This window comes from Sarcophilus harrisii, chromosome 5 (genome assembly GCF_902635505.1).
Source record: "Sarcophilus harrisii chromosome 5, mSarHar1.11, whole genome shotgun sequence".
Lineage (NCBI taxonomy): Eukaryota > Metazoa > Chordata > Mammalia > Dasyuromorphia > Dasyuridae > Sarcophilus > Sarcophilus harrisii.
In genome coordinates, this window is record NC_045430.1 from 19,947,829 (window position 1) to 19,962,457 (window position 14,629).

The window sequence follows — 14,629 nt, forward strand, 5'->3', positions numbered from 1 at the left end:
AGTTTACCCATTTGTAAAAATGAAAGGGTTGTGCCAAAAACCAAGTTACATGGTTCTTAGATTGCATCATTGGCAGATAGGTGGAAGGAGGTGAGGTGGGTAATGGTTGGGGGAAGGACTTGCTCTGTTGAAATTTAAGGCTTTGATCTGAGTGTTCAATGTCACAGGGATAGAAGGGAAGGACTTGAACTCGAACCTTCCTGGACCTGAGGCCAATTCTCTATTCTATGAAGGAGAATATTATTGCAACGAGAGAGGGAAATTCATCAGGGCCCAGATTGTGGAGGGGTTCGAGACCTGAGCTGGGGGGTTTGTATTATACCCAACTCTCACATCCTCCCATTGTCCCAGCCTCAGCTTAGAGAAGGAGCCATTTTTGTAGGTAATTAGAGTAGGGGCCAAGCTGAGCTTTTCCAATTCCAGGGCATGGAATTTTACATTATTTACTAAAGATACAGCTAATCTCTTGATGGCCACCGGTTGTGTGAGTCTGGCCCCTAAGATTCTTTCTGAGACTCTGCTGGATCCTGAGACCCAGCTAACGGCGAGAACATGAGCCATTCCTGACTCCCCTGGCCCTTCTTTTCTACGGGCACAGTGCCTGGCATATAAGTAGGCACTTAATAAATGCTTTTTGACATTCCACCATATTTTTTATATTGATAAGTTCATTGAAAAACGGGAACTTTTTTATAATGAAATAAAGATTATGAAATTCATTTGCTTTTTAGATGAATCCAGTTGTTTTTTTTTTTTAAATGAAAACATTAAATAGTAATCATAGTAATTTCTGGGGCATAGCTCCAAATTGCTTTCCAGAGGGCCTGGACCATGTCACAGCTCCACCAACAGTGCACTCGTGCCTGTTGTCTTTTAAAGACAGTTAATTTTTTTTGCTTTTTAAGTCCTGAAATATTTCATCTATTTCTTTCTTTAACCACTTTCCACCTTCTGGAAAAGGACAAATGAAGAAAGAAAGGAAGAAAAAAAGGAAGAGTTCCTGTATCATATGAGCAAAGACAAGCAAAACATATTTCTTTTACTGAATATTTGTCCATCATCTCTGACCAGGTGCCTGAACTTCTGTTTTCTTGTCTGCAAAAGGAAGATGTTAGTACATGTCCTAGTAGAGCTTGTTGTGAGGATCAGGTGAGGGGATGTAGATTTTAAATCTTGAAGTTGTTATAAGAGGTGCTCACTGATTTTCTTTTAGTGTTTGGAATCATGATTAATCAGAGCACTTAAGTTTTTCAAGACTGTTCCTTTTTATAATTTTGTAATAGTCTATTTTTTTTTCTAGTTTTGCCTAACTTCATTCTGCATCAGTTGATACAAGTCTTCCTAGGTTTCTCTGAAACAACCTCCTTCATTTCTTTCAACACTATAGAAAGTATGTTCTTTCTATAGAAAGAATAGACATTTCTATTCTTAAGAACATTTCTCCATTATTTTAATTTATAATTAAAATAATTATAATATTCCATTTATTTTAATTTATGCTAATTTGTTCAGTCATTCTAATTGGATAGTCCCTCAACTTCCTTTTTTTTTCTTTGCCACCACAAAAAGAATCACTATAATGTTTTCCTACAACTTCTCTATTATCTGTCATTTTCCCTTGTTTCCTCATATTTGCAAATCTGATTAATGGGTATAAGGTGACATTTCAGAATTGCTTTGATGTGCATTTCTAGACTTTTTTCCCCCCACGAGACTATGGAGTGCTTGGATTTCTTCCTTAGAAAAATACCCAGTCCTATCCTTCAACAAATTTATCAGTTGGCTAATGGCTCTTATCCTTATGCCTTTGAATCATTTCCTTATATGTCTTGGGATTGGGATGTTTCTTAAAGAAACTTGTAAAGGTTTTTTTTTTTTTTTTTTCCCCATTCCTGAGCACTGATAAGTAAATCTCACAAAGAGCTTTTGGGAAGATAGCAGATGATGAATTGAGCCAGAATTAAAGGAAACTGAGGGTTCCAAAAGGGTGGATTGCATTCTAGTTATAAAGGACAGCCTGTGCAAAAGTCTGGAGGAGGGAGATAAAATACCAAGTTTCTGCAGCAGCATGAACACACAAGGAAAGAGGCTAGAAATCAGTATTTCATATTTGATGTGCTCAGGGCACAGATATCCCCGTATGCATCTGTATGTTCAGATAGAGAATGCTCAATGATGATGCATTTTGCTGCATTTTCCCCCAGTTAGCTAATTGTCCCCAGTTTCCCAAGCTAAGTGAAGGGGCTGTGTCAGAGGAAGGAATGAGCTCCGTGGGTGTGCTGATGGGCTGCTAGCAGCAAAAATCCGGAAGAGCAGAGGATGTGAAGGATGTGTGCATTTAGCACTTGGCCCAGCTGATCATCAGCCAGCGCTGCTAACTTCTTAGGGTGCTCCTGAGGAAAAGGGAGGCTTTTGGGGACAGCAGGCTTGAGAGCTTCCTTGACATTCAGTTTAAAATTTAAAACTCAAAGGCCTAGCAAGAAAGGATTGGAATATTTTTGATCTATATTCGAATCCTAATTTTTCCTGTTTTGAATGTGGCAGTAAGTGACCTGACCAAGGTCACACTTAGAGGCTTAAAACTTGGAAAGTACCTAGAAGTCATCTCAAACAACCTTCTCCTTTTGCTAATGAGAAAATTGAAATTCTGAGGTGGGGGTGGGAGTGGGTCTATAGTTTAGCTATGGCCCCACCCATAATAGGCAGGAATTAACCTAAGCCCTTTATCTTTAGAGGGGGTCCTTTTTTCACCTAATCATTTTATTATCTGGGTCAGATAATGAAATTATTGTTCAGGATTTCCCTTTGATTGAGGTTATTGAGTAGTGGTTGAATAACTGGACCTACCATGGTAAAAAATCTTTTTTTGTTAGAACTGAAGACTCTTATATTACGGAAGGAACTGCCAAAAAAGAAACAAAAAACAAAAACAAAAACGACCAACCCAAACTGATTATTCCCTAAGATTGTAGTCATTTAAATGCATAGCCCGGAGGCACTCAAAGAGGCAAATTATCTCTCTTCCCTGAGTAATTAAGATGTAACATCTCCATGGAATTCTGGGGCTGGAAATTCTTTGCCCAAAAGAATCCACTCAAATCTCCCATCCACTCTCCGATGAGATTTGCATAAATCCTTTTTTCCTATTTAAAAATCAATAGAGGAAAATCTTAGCAATTGGTAAGTATCCCCTCTCTCTCCCTCCTCTCTGAAATTTCATCCCATTTCCTTTTGGTCTCTAAATGAGGCTTAATTGTGTGAGCTGTTGGGATTAGCTCCCAATTTTCCAGGCTTTTGGAAGGACTGCCTTTGTTTTTATCTTGTGAATTCATATACAGCTTTAGATTGGTATCTGTGCTCAGTGGGATGGCCCATCTTGGGATACTGGACGTCCAGGGGAGGAAGGGAATGAGGAAGACTTCTGGGAATCTAAATATTGAGCAGAAATAGGGCTTATTTTGGAGTCTCACCTTTCCCCAGGCTTGGAAGCTCTACATACCAGTTGGGAAACTTTCTAATGGCCTATAAAAATACCAACCCAAAGTAAAACGCCACTATCTGACCCTGTTATTTCAATTCTTGCTGAAGGAGGAAAGGGGTAGGGGACATCTGGGAGTGTGGGGAGAAGCCCTGCATATTTCATTGCCATGGTAGCCATTAGAAAATGCCACATGATTTTTGATTACCCCTTCGTCTTTGATCAACCAGCAAGTATTTGTTAAATGCTTACAAAATACCCAGCAGTGCCTCTTTCTGTCATAAAAAAAGTAGGAGAGAAGGCCCACGGTCTTAACCTCTTGCCGATTCATCATTCATCTGGAACATTTAAAAGTCAGGGGAGGAAAATCATAGTAAATATTGGGCCTCCTCCCTCCTTTCCCCTATTCCATTCCATTTCCTTTTGGTCTTAAAATGAGACCTAATTGTAGGAGCTGTTTGGATAAGCTACTAATTTTCCAGTAGCATTTGGGGGGATTGTCTTTTGTTTATACTCTGAGCTCCCATAGATCTTTACAGTTGGCATCTGGTGATTAGTGGGATGACCCAATCCTTGTTACTACTGTTCAGGGCCCAAACAACCTAATCATCCAGGCTCTCGCCCTGGATGTCATCCTTGACTTCTCTCTTGCCCTCCTGTAGCCAAGGCTTTTACTGTTACCTTAATAACATCTCACACCTGTGCACCTTTCTGTCCTACATCATCATCACCTGGCGCAGACACCTCCATCACCTTATGTCTGGACTTTGGTAATAGACTGCTGATGAGTTTGCTTGCTCCAAGTCTCTTTCTACTCTGGGCCGGGCTCCACTCAGCTGCCAAAGTGATCTTCCTAAAGCATGGGAATGACTATGTCATCCCCTACTTTAATAAACTATGTCTGTTGCCTTTGTAGTTATAATATAAAATCTTCTGTTTAGGCTTTAAACCTTTTTCAACCTGGCCTTTAATTATCTTTCCAGTGTCCTTGGACATTACTCTGAAATCCTTCCTTCCTTCCTTCCTTTCTTCCATCCTTCCTTCCATCCATTCTTGTTTCCTTCCTTCCATCTTTCCTTCTTTCCATCCATCCTTGTTTCCTTCCTTCCTTACCTCCTTCCTCCTTCCCTTCCCCCCCCCCCCCCTCTCATTTCTTTGCCTTTGAATTGATCATTTTCATATCTGGAATATGTTCTCTTCTCACCTCAACTACATAGGATCTCTGTTCCAAATATCGCTCATATGCCACCTTTCCCAGAAATGAGACTGGTAGGATGGATGGTGCCTGCATTTAATGTCTGTGAGTCTAGATTCAAATCCCACTCCTGATAGTCACTAAGTATATGACCACAGTCAACTCTGAGTTCCTTGTTGGGTTGGCTTGAACAATCTAAAGTCCCTGCTTCTGATGATCCTATCCTTCTATCCAGATAAGTGAACTTCTCCAAACCAGGTAAATCCTTGCTTTCCTTTGAATGATCTGGTTCAGGTGAAAGTATTTTATCTTGGCCCCAGTCCTTCTTGGCTTGATGTACAGTGTTTTTGTTTCAACATCAGCCAGCATTAGTGGCAGGGATGGGCTCTGAGATGCACTTGAAAGTGTCTTGGGCTATTGTCTGCAGCCTGGATTACTTTCGATGGACCGCCCCATCATAAAAGCTGCATAAATCATGGAAAGCGCTCTCTCCTTTTGCCTTCTCATCTTTCCCTCAGATGGGGCGCACACATTGGAGTGGGCTTGCATTCAGATGGCGGCTCCAGGATACTTTAGTTGAACCGTACAAGACCATTAAGCAAATGTAATGGTTTTCTGGAAAGCGGGGCAGGGTGTTTCCAAGCAAGTGTTTTACATAGAGAACATCTGGGGAGTATTGGTATTTGGGTGTATGGTAACATCAGAAGGCAGCTTTCCTGAGCTCAGCTGGGATGTTTCTGGGCTGTGGCTGCTGGCTATGACAATGCTGTTGTTAGGGGATGCTTCTTTTGAAGTACTGCCATTGAATCGGTTCCAGCCCCAAGAAGGAGTGTCGTCCTTCTCATTTCCCCTGGTATTCCAATCGTTCCTATTCTCTACTCGGTCGAGGCCTTCGGTGGACACTTTTTTATGTTATCTGAACCGGTGTTCCTAGTGGAGATTTCATCTGAAACAAGATTGCCTTGCCTAGAATATACTGCCTCATCACCTCTGCTTTTTATTTTATTTTTTTGCTGAGGCAATTGGGATTAAGTGACTTGCTCAGGATCACACAGCTAGGAAGTGTTTAAGTGTCTGAGGTCAGATTTGAACTCGAGTCCTCCTGACTTCAGGGCTGGTGCTCCTATCCACTGCCCCACCTAGCTGCTCCATGCCTCTGCTTTTTAGAACCTCTAATTTCCTCCCAAACTAGTGGTGTCTTCTACATGAAGATCCCCCCCAAAACCAAAAACTAGTGTCCCACCTCCCACCTTCCCCTCCTGTGTTTAGTTTGAATATATTTTGTCTTCCCTTAGATGTGCTTTTATTGTTTCTTCCAGTAGGATGGAATTTTCTTGAGGGCAGGGACTATTTTATTTGTGTCTTTGTATCCTCAATGGCTAGAACAGTGTCTGGAATATGGGAAGCATTTAACAAATGTTTTTTGATTGAAGGAAGGCGTTCCGATTCCAGATGGGAGATGTAATTTAGAACCCTTTGGCAGACAAGCGAAGCCTATGGACCCTCTCAGAATCACGCTTACAAAAGCATAGAATTACACAGGAAACTTGAAATAATGTTATCAAAAAATATATATTTTTAAAAAGCAAGTCGACAAGCCTCTGAGCCTCGGTTTCCTTGTCTGTTCTAGGACTAGTTGGTTCCTGAGGTCCCTTCTAATCCAAACAGAAGTCTGGATTCTATTTGATGCACAGACAGCTGGGAGAGATTTTGCTCTCAGTGGAACCCTAGAAAGATCCTGCTTGCCACCTCCAGTTAGTAACAGAGCCTGGAGCTGCCCCTACTGGAAGTGCCTGGAACTTCAGCTTTTATGCCTGATGTTCTGGGCCTGAGTATAAAATAGAATTTTAGCCCGGGGCTTAGTTTTTTACTGGTCTCCACACCCAGGTGCACTCACATACCTTTGTACAACCTGAGCATCATAAATCAAGTGGGATACACTCCTAAAATCGCAGTGTTGAAAGAAATCAGTCTTAGATTCCATGGAATCCGTGTCCTTATATACTTTTTAGTCATTGGGTCGTATCCTGGGAGACGTGGAAGACACTTGAGATATCATCTCTTTTTATTTAATCTGAAGTTCAGGTAGGAGTAATGACCAGATCTTACTGGTTGTAAATGGCCAAGGCTGGATGGGATCTTCGAGGTCATTAGTTTAACTCCCTCACCGTTTTGCAGATGAGGAACTAGGAAGGGGCTTGCTCAAGAACACTAAGGAAATTACTGGTAGGATACATATTAGAAAAATAAGTTGCTTGACCCCAGACTTTTCCCACTCAATTTAGCATCAGCTTTTGATACCTGTGTGATTTTGTCCAAGTCACGTAACTCTAGGTCTTAGTATTCTCCTTTGTAAACTAAGGAATTGAACTAGATAGTCAATGAAGACTCTTCCAGAGCTGTGACTGACCATATTCTTAGGAAACTTTCCTTTTGGTTAACTAAAATAATCTTTGATGGGGCTTAGACTTAAAAGGCTATTTAAAGATAAATCAGGAGTTGTTCTTTGGAGTCTTGGAATTTTCTCCATGCTATCCATTTTGGATCTTAAAACCAGATGGACCAGTTTCAAGTTAAATAAAAAAATTGATTTCCTTTCCCCCTCTATCATAATTATATCTGGGTGTCCCATCTCCCAAACGGATAGAACTTTCTCTTCAGATTTGTTATACAGGACTGAGTGATGGTGCATGTGTGTAACAGTCTACCCCAAGATCATTTCTGTCAAGATCATAATTTGTTTTCTGAGACTAAGTTTTGTATTGTGTCTAAAAGCATTTATGTTCATTTCTTGCATCTATGAGACTAATTGTGTCAGTCACTTCCGTAGCATTTATTAAGTGCCTACTGTGTGCTAAGTTCTGGAGTTACAAAGAAAGGTAAAGTTAGCCGCCATCCTTAAGGAAGGGGTTTGCAAGGTAATGGAGGATGCAGCATGCAAACGACCATGTACAAACAAGATAGATATGGGAGGAATTGGAAGTAACAGAGGGAAGGAACTAGCATTAGGGACAATGAGGAAAGGCTTTATAGAAGATGGGATTTTGTTGAAAGAAGCCAGGTGATGCAGTAGATAAATTACTGAGCTTGGAATCAGAAACATCTCAGTTCAAATCTGACCTCAGACCTTTCATAGCATTGTGATGTTGGGCAAGTCACTTCTGTTTCCTCAATTTCTTGCTCTGTAAAATGGGAATAACAATAGTACTCAGCTCACAAAGTTGTGAGGATTAAATGAGTTTATATTTGTAAAGCATTTAGCAGGTGTCTGGCACATAGATAAATATTAGTTATTATCTTGACCAGTGCCATTGGATCAAAAAGTATATGAAGAAAGGTAATATGTAAGCAGACTAGAAAGGTAAAAGGAGGCCAGGATATGAAAGGCTTTAAAAGCCAAACAGATCTTTTTGATCCTGGAGGTGATAGGGAGCTACTGGAATTTATTGAATGGTGAGTGATGTGGTCAGACTCGGGGCCTCTAGAAGATTGCTTTAGTAGCTGGAAGGGGGGAATGCTCTGGAGAGGGAGGAGGCTGGATGTGCCTTCAGAATGAAGTTAATAATTAAAAGAAATGTTCTCAAGGAATTAATCAGACACGGATAAAAATGTTTCGGTAATGTGTCTGTTCATGTGGATGCTGTCAAATGGGGCTTTGGAAAGGAGCAGAGATTTTTGATGGAAGGCGATGTCCTGGGTGTGTCTGGCTTGGAAGAATGCTGCCTTGCCCTTCTAAGAAGTCAGGTTCATTCAGCAGGCTGCCAAACAAAACAGGATTTGGGAGGGGGGTTATGACAGATCTGTCACTCTCCTCTTAGCTTATTACTGGTGGAATAGAGAAATATGGGGAGCACAGAAAATAAAAAGTGTTAGTGTCTAGTCAGAGGATCTGTGATACTTAGGTGTGCAACAGCACCCATCCTGGCACACTGAAAAGAGACCAAGGTCCTGGGTTCAAATCATCCTGATTTTCCTACTTATCTACTTGTAAATCACTTCAACTCTCTGGCCTGCCTTTCCCTCCATAAAATAAGGGGATTGACTTAGATGAACTCTCCACGTTTCATCCCAATTTTAAATCTATGATCATGTCACTTGCTCTCTGGGACTCAGTACCCTGCTTTGTAAATTGAATAGGTTGGATTGCATGAGGTCTGAGCTTTCTCAGCTTTAAAGCTGTTAGCCTAAAGTCATTTCCCCTCTCCAGAGCTGCAATTGCATAAATTCACAGATGCTTCACCAACTCTAAAACTCCTGCTCTCCTAGTATCACACTGGCTCTTCTCTGTAAAAGGAGTGAGCTTGCAGCTTCTCATCCTGGAAGATCTTTCTTTTCCTGGAGCTTTTTGGTGACTACTTGGTGACTTCCTCAGATCTCCATTTTAAGAAGTATCCAGGGTAACCATATTCACTCCTCTCCTGGTCCCTCTCTTGGCTCCCTGAATTCCTCTTTCCCACCCCTTTCTCTTCCCATTCCTCTTCAGCTTCCCTTTAAATACCATATCCCTCCATTAGAATGGAAACTTCTTGAGAGAGCAGGATTACCTTTTTGCTTGTATTTTTATTTAGTTCTTGGCATACAGCAAGCATCTAATCAGTTCTTACCACTGACTTTATGAAACGATCACCCAAGCTCTTTTCATCAATTACAAATTGACGGTCTTGATTCACGTTATTCTTTCTAGATCTCATTTTGCCCTTCTGGAAGATGAGGGGTTAGGGCAAGAGGTTCTGCGTCTTCTGGAAGGAAACTTCTTCCAGTGGAGGGGAGAGAGCGGCCGTGGTGACACTGAATTTGTCTCCCTGCCACATGTTTGCTGGCTCAGTTGTGTTGGGCTTGGAGGCTGATAGGTAAAAGTTGTGTAAGCCTGAACTCTTCCAAGCCACGACATAAACAGACACAGAACAATCAGATGCTACTTGTTTTCTTCCTCCAATTTACATGTAACCTTAGCCTTGTGGTGTTCCAGGAAAATTGTAACCTGGAAGGAAAGTGATGACTTTTCTTTTGCAGAAATTCCATTTGAATATTGCCTTTGGCTTTGGATAGTGGGGGAAGGCAGAAGTAAGCAGCTGTTTGGCAGTTGAAGAAATGCACTTGAAATTGCCTCATTTTTATGCTCTCTGGTTCTGGCCTTTGTAGACACATCTTACATTGAACAAGGAGAATTTCTCATTTTAGCTTTTATATTAATCCACGGCACTGGCACACAGACAGAGCTGGGGATTTATAGACACCAGTTAATATATGACTCTTGAACTCTCCACCTGCCCATACTCCCATTAAGGGAATTGTCTTTTGGGGTATATTCAGCCTAGTCTGCTGATTTAAATTGAAATTGGAAAAATATTGATATATTTAGCTTTTACATCATTTTGTTTTCCAAATATAGCCTTCCTTCTTCACCTACTCATTCAGCTCTCCATTGGCTCAGAATCAAAAGGAAAGGGGAGAAGAAAGCAATTGAACAAAATTAAGAAACACATCAACCAAATCTGATAGTAGATCCCTATTCTGCCCCCATACAACCCCATGTCTCCAAAGCAGTGAGTGGAGCTCACTGTCTCACTTCTTTGGGGACAAACATAATAATTACCCAATCTCAAGATCTTATCATTCTTTCCATTTCCAGTCTTGTCATTATACATATTATTTCCCCACTTTTCCCTCCTTCACTTTATCAGAATCACTTGGTAACAACAATAGTAATTGGAATAATGACGATGATCACTACTGTTTAAAGCAGCATTTTCAGAATTGTAAAAGTACTTGACATATTATGTCATTTAATTCTCATAACAAACCATTACTAAATTAAGTGCCATTATTATCCCCATTTAAATTTTGTTTTTTAAAGAGGAAGAAATTAAGCCCAGGAGAGGTAAATTGCTTGTCCAGGGTTCTACAGCTAGTATTTGAGGCAGAATTTGAACTTGGGTTTTCTCTGATTCCAAGTCTAGCATTCCACCCATTGTGCAATCTAGCTGCCTCCCCGTTCTAAACAGAAAGTATCTTATTCATTGTTTTTGACTGGACTCTTAAACTTCTATTTCTTTCAGCATGACTAAGTGCTTATTGTAGGCAGAGTTCTATATTAGGCACTGGGGGAGATAGAAAGTTTATATAATATGCAATCTCTGCTCTCCTGGATCTGAAGATAAATCAGTCCATAGATATTTTCTTTCTCTGTGATTTTATCCTGGTTGAGAACTCCTGGAGGGAGTAGATACTCCTTTTACCCATGTAGGTTTGTCTATCGACTTCTCTGGAACCAAATAGCTTTAGAGAATTGCCTGAAGTCACTGAAAAGTGAAATGATTTTCCTGTTATTACAGAGAAAGACAATACACATTAGAGGTAGTACTTGACTATCATTTATGCTGTGCTCTCTGTAACATACACATAAACCAATTTACATCAATCCTGTGACATAGAGAGTGTAAGAATTATTAATGCCATTTAATAGATGAGAAAATAGATTAAATGATTTGTCCGTGGTCAACCAACCATAGTCAACATACACCTAATAAGTGGTGGGAAAGGGGTTTGAACGTAGACAAATCCAGCATTTTTTTTCCCATGAACTCCTATTGCCTCCTCTGTAGATGCACTCCTACTCTTCCATTACACCAGAGCTATACCCAGAAATGGTCATAATTTGGGTCTTGCCATCACTCACAACTGTACATTTACGTGCTCATGATCTCTGAAATCCCTTTATCTGAGGCCAGTCTCCTTCTGCCTTTGAATGCCAAAAGCTTTGTCAAGAATTCCCTCTTCTCCTCGACAATACCTCCTTCTCTGCTAGATTTTCAAGCCAGTGCTCTCTGCCTTGGTTCTTCTCATTACCTGTCTGATCTCTTTGTCAGTTGCTGAATATTCATCTAGGTCCCACTTACCAACTATAGGTGCCCCACTTGACTCTGTCTTGGGTCCTACCCCAGTTGATCATTTTGATGAGATTGAGGTGAGCAATTGACATGTGAAGAATTCACGATGGCTTTCCTCTTTTGCCAAAAAGTAGGTGTATTTATGAAAAGAGGCAAAATAGGCTTCACTAGTGGTAAATATGAAATAGATTAACTGGCAGGCTAAATTCATAGAGAAGTTTAGCAGCTAAAGAGCTAGTTCACCACAAGAAGGAGAAAGACAGCACCAGACATGGGGGAGGGGAAGGAAAACACCACCATGAGGCAGAAGCAGTGGTGGGTAAGCCCGAAAGAGATTAAGCAAAGATAGCATAGGTTATAGGCAGATTTCTAGGGGAAATTTCACCTCGGTGGTTTGCTTTCTGATTGGAAACAGTAAAATGGGGTTACCTAAGACTTCCACAAGAGGTGAGACTGTAATGTTGAACTCATCCCCATCAATGCCCTTCCCTGCTTGTCTTAGTAATAAAAAAAAAATTACTTATTGATTTATTATTTTATTGCATATGTATATTAGCATTTTAAATACACATTTCTTTATGAATCATGTTGGGAGAGAAATCGGAACAAAAGAGAAAAACTATGAGAGAGGGGAAAAAAAAGTGAACATAGTATGTGTTGATTTACATTCAGTCTCCTTAGTTCTTTTTCTGGAGGCAGCAATGACACTGCTGGGTCAAAGGGGATGCACAGTTTGATAGCCCTTTGGGCATAGTTCCATATTGCTCTCCAGAATGGTTAGACCAGTTCACACTTCTGATGTGAAATGTCCCCTGTAATCTTTGGGGGAAGGGTTCCTTTCCGACTCTTCCCCTTAAAGATTAAAAGGGACACAGTTTACATCACTTCCACAATATATTAGTGTCCCAGTTTTCCCACACGCCCTCCAACATTTATCATTATCTTCCCCATCATTTTAGCCAATTGCCTGAGGGAGTGATCTTATCAGTACTTTAGGTTTTCTCTGCTAACCTCACCTAGTTATCCCGGAGTTATCCTCTTCCATTTGGCTAATCCTGTTAATTTTACTTTTGTAACTTCTCTCAAATATTGCTTCCTCTGTTCTCTGAAGCTGCTGGCACCCTGGTGCAAGCTCTTTATCACCTTAACCTGTTGGGTCTGTCTGCCTCCATCTCTCCCCATTTCAATCCATGCTCCTGCTGCTGCCAAATTGATTTTCCTAAAGCTCAAGACTGACTGTTATCACCCCTATTCAATCAGCTCAAATGATTATGGCCTCCAAGACCAAACTTAAGATCAGCTGTTAGGGCTTTTAAAGCCCTAAGTAACTTGGTTTCTTCCTATCCTCCTAATCTCACACAAAATGTGATTTAAGTTTACTGTGATGCCTTGAGGAAGCTCACTCCAGGCTTAGCACAGTGTCTGGTACAATACAAGCAAACAGATGTCTGTAGGTTGATTATTAATTCATTAGTTTTTCTAACGAGGTACCAAGCTGTTGTTTCTGTGTTGCTGAAGGTCTGCCGAATGCAGCCAGCATTGTCTAGGATTGATGCCCTGAGGCAAGACCCTGTTTTCCTGTCCTAGTTTCATTTCTGAATTTTTTTTTCTTGCTTTGTTTTTGGTGGGCATGAAGGCACCAGTCAACATGAGACTTCTCATAAACTTACTTTTGGGTTTTGGCCAGTGCTAGCAGAACGCAAATCCTAAGGGAGAAAATGCAGAAAAAAGAAGACAATTTCCTGCCACCCCATAATTCCTTATGCCTCCTCATGCAGATTCACCTCTTGCAATGACAGGCTGACATGTTTAGCGCAATCCTTGAAGGGCGAGCAGAGGGAAGGGCATAAATCTCCATGTTGATAACTCTGAGATTCCAACCTACTTCAACCTCTTCAAATGAAATCAGACTTGACATTTGTCATCCAAACATGGAAAGCATCAATGGGATCCTGAAAAAGTGTCTCTGGGCATTAGACAGGACTGCTAGGGGAGTGAGTCAGACAGAAACTTTGCTTCCCTCCCCTTGGGCTTTTTTATCCACAATTTACTTACTTATTCCATTCAACCCTCACTAGTTGCTATTTATGTATCAGAGAGACTCCACGTTAACATGGTGAGGTAGGCAACAAATGGAGAAACTGAGACCCTGAGGATATTTCAATTAGATGGCTAGTATCAGTCAGAATTTGAACCCACTTATGTCCAGTGATTTTTTTGGTTCTAACCACCCTAACTTTTTTAGGATTCAGAGGAAGAAACATAATTTTTTCTTTAAAAAGACAAAGCAAAATAAAGCATTCTATTGATGCAGTTTATCTTTTTCTGAAAAGGGTCATCCCCAGATTTTATCTGCCCTTGTTACAAAGAAAAGTAATTATTTAAAAATACTCAACAGTGTGACCGCAACTGTGTATATACCATTCTGCTAAATAGTATCCCCATCTCTCAAATCTGTTTTTATTTTTTCATTTACTTTGTTGTGGTTCCTAAGAAAGAGGCAGCTAGTAAGCTCAACAGATAGAAGTCAGAGTCGGGAAGATCTATGAGTTAGGAATCAGGTTTAGATACTTACTAGCTATGTGATCTTGAGGAAATTATCTAATCTCTGCCCAGGAGGCAGCCAGCTGGTTCAGGGGATGGTTCTGAGTTCCTAGCTAATAATTTCTGACACTTAGTGGCTGTGTGACCCTGGTCAAGTCACTTAACTATGTTTGCTTCAGTTTCCTTATCTGTAAAAATGAACCTGGAGAAGGAAATGACAATCTACCCTAGAGTTAAAAAAAAAAAAAAAAAAAAAAAAAAAAAAAACCAAAGAATCAGACATGACTGAACAATAATAGTCTCTGAATTTATTCTTTTTCTGTGTCTGTATTTTTCTTGCTGTCATTTAGTTTATATTATTTCATACACATCTTTCCTAGGAATTCCTGATACTTGTTATTTTTTATGACAAAATAATATTCTATCACATTCAGATATTATAGTTCAGAAGTGTCCATCTTGGGGTCTGTCCTAGATTAAAATATAATGGGAAAATGTTTAACAGAATAACTAAAAGTACAA

At 40.3% G+C, this 14,629-nt stretch overlaps 1 protein-coding gene across 1 annotated transcript in view; it reads left to right on the forward strand.

The window, feature by feature from the left end:
- Positions 1 to 14,629, forward strand: part of NUAK1 (NUAK family kinase 1) — a 77,717-nt gene that overhangs the window by 10,046 nt on the left and 53,042 nt on the right. The gene's annotated exons all lie outside the window — the stretch shown is intronic.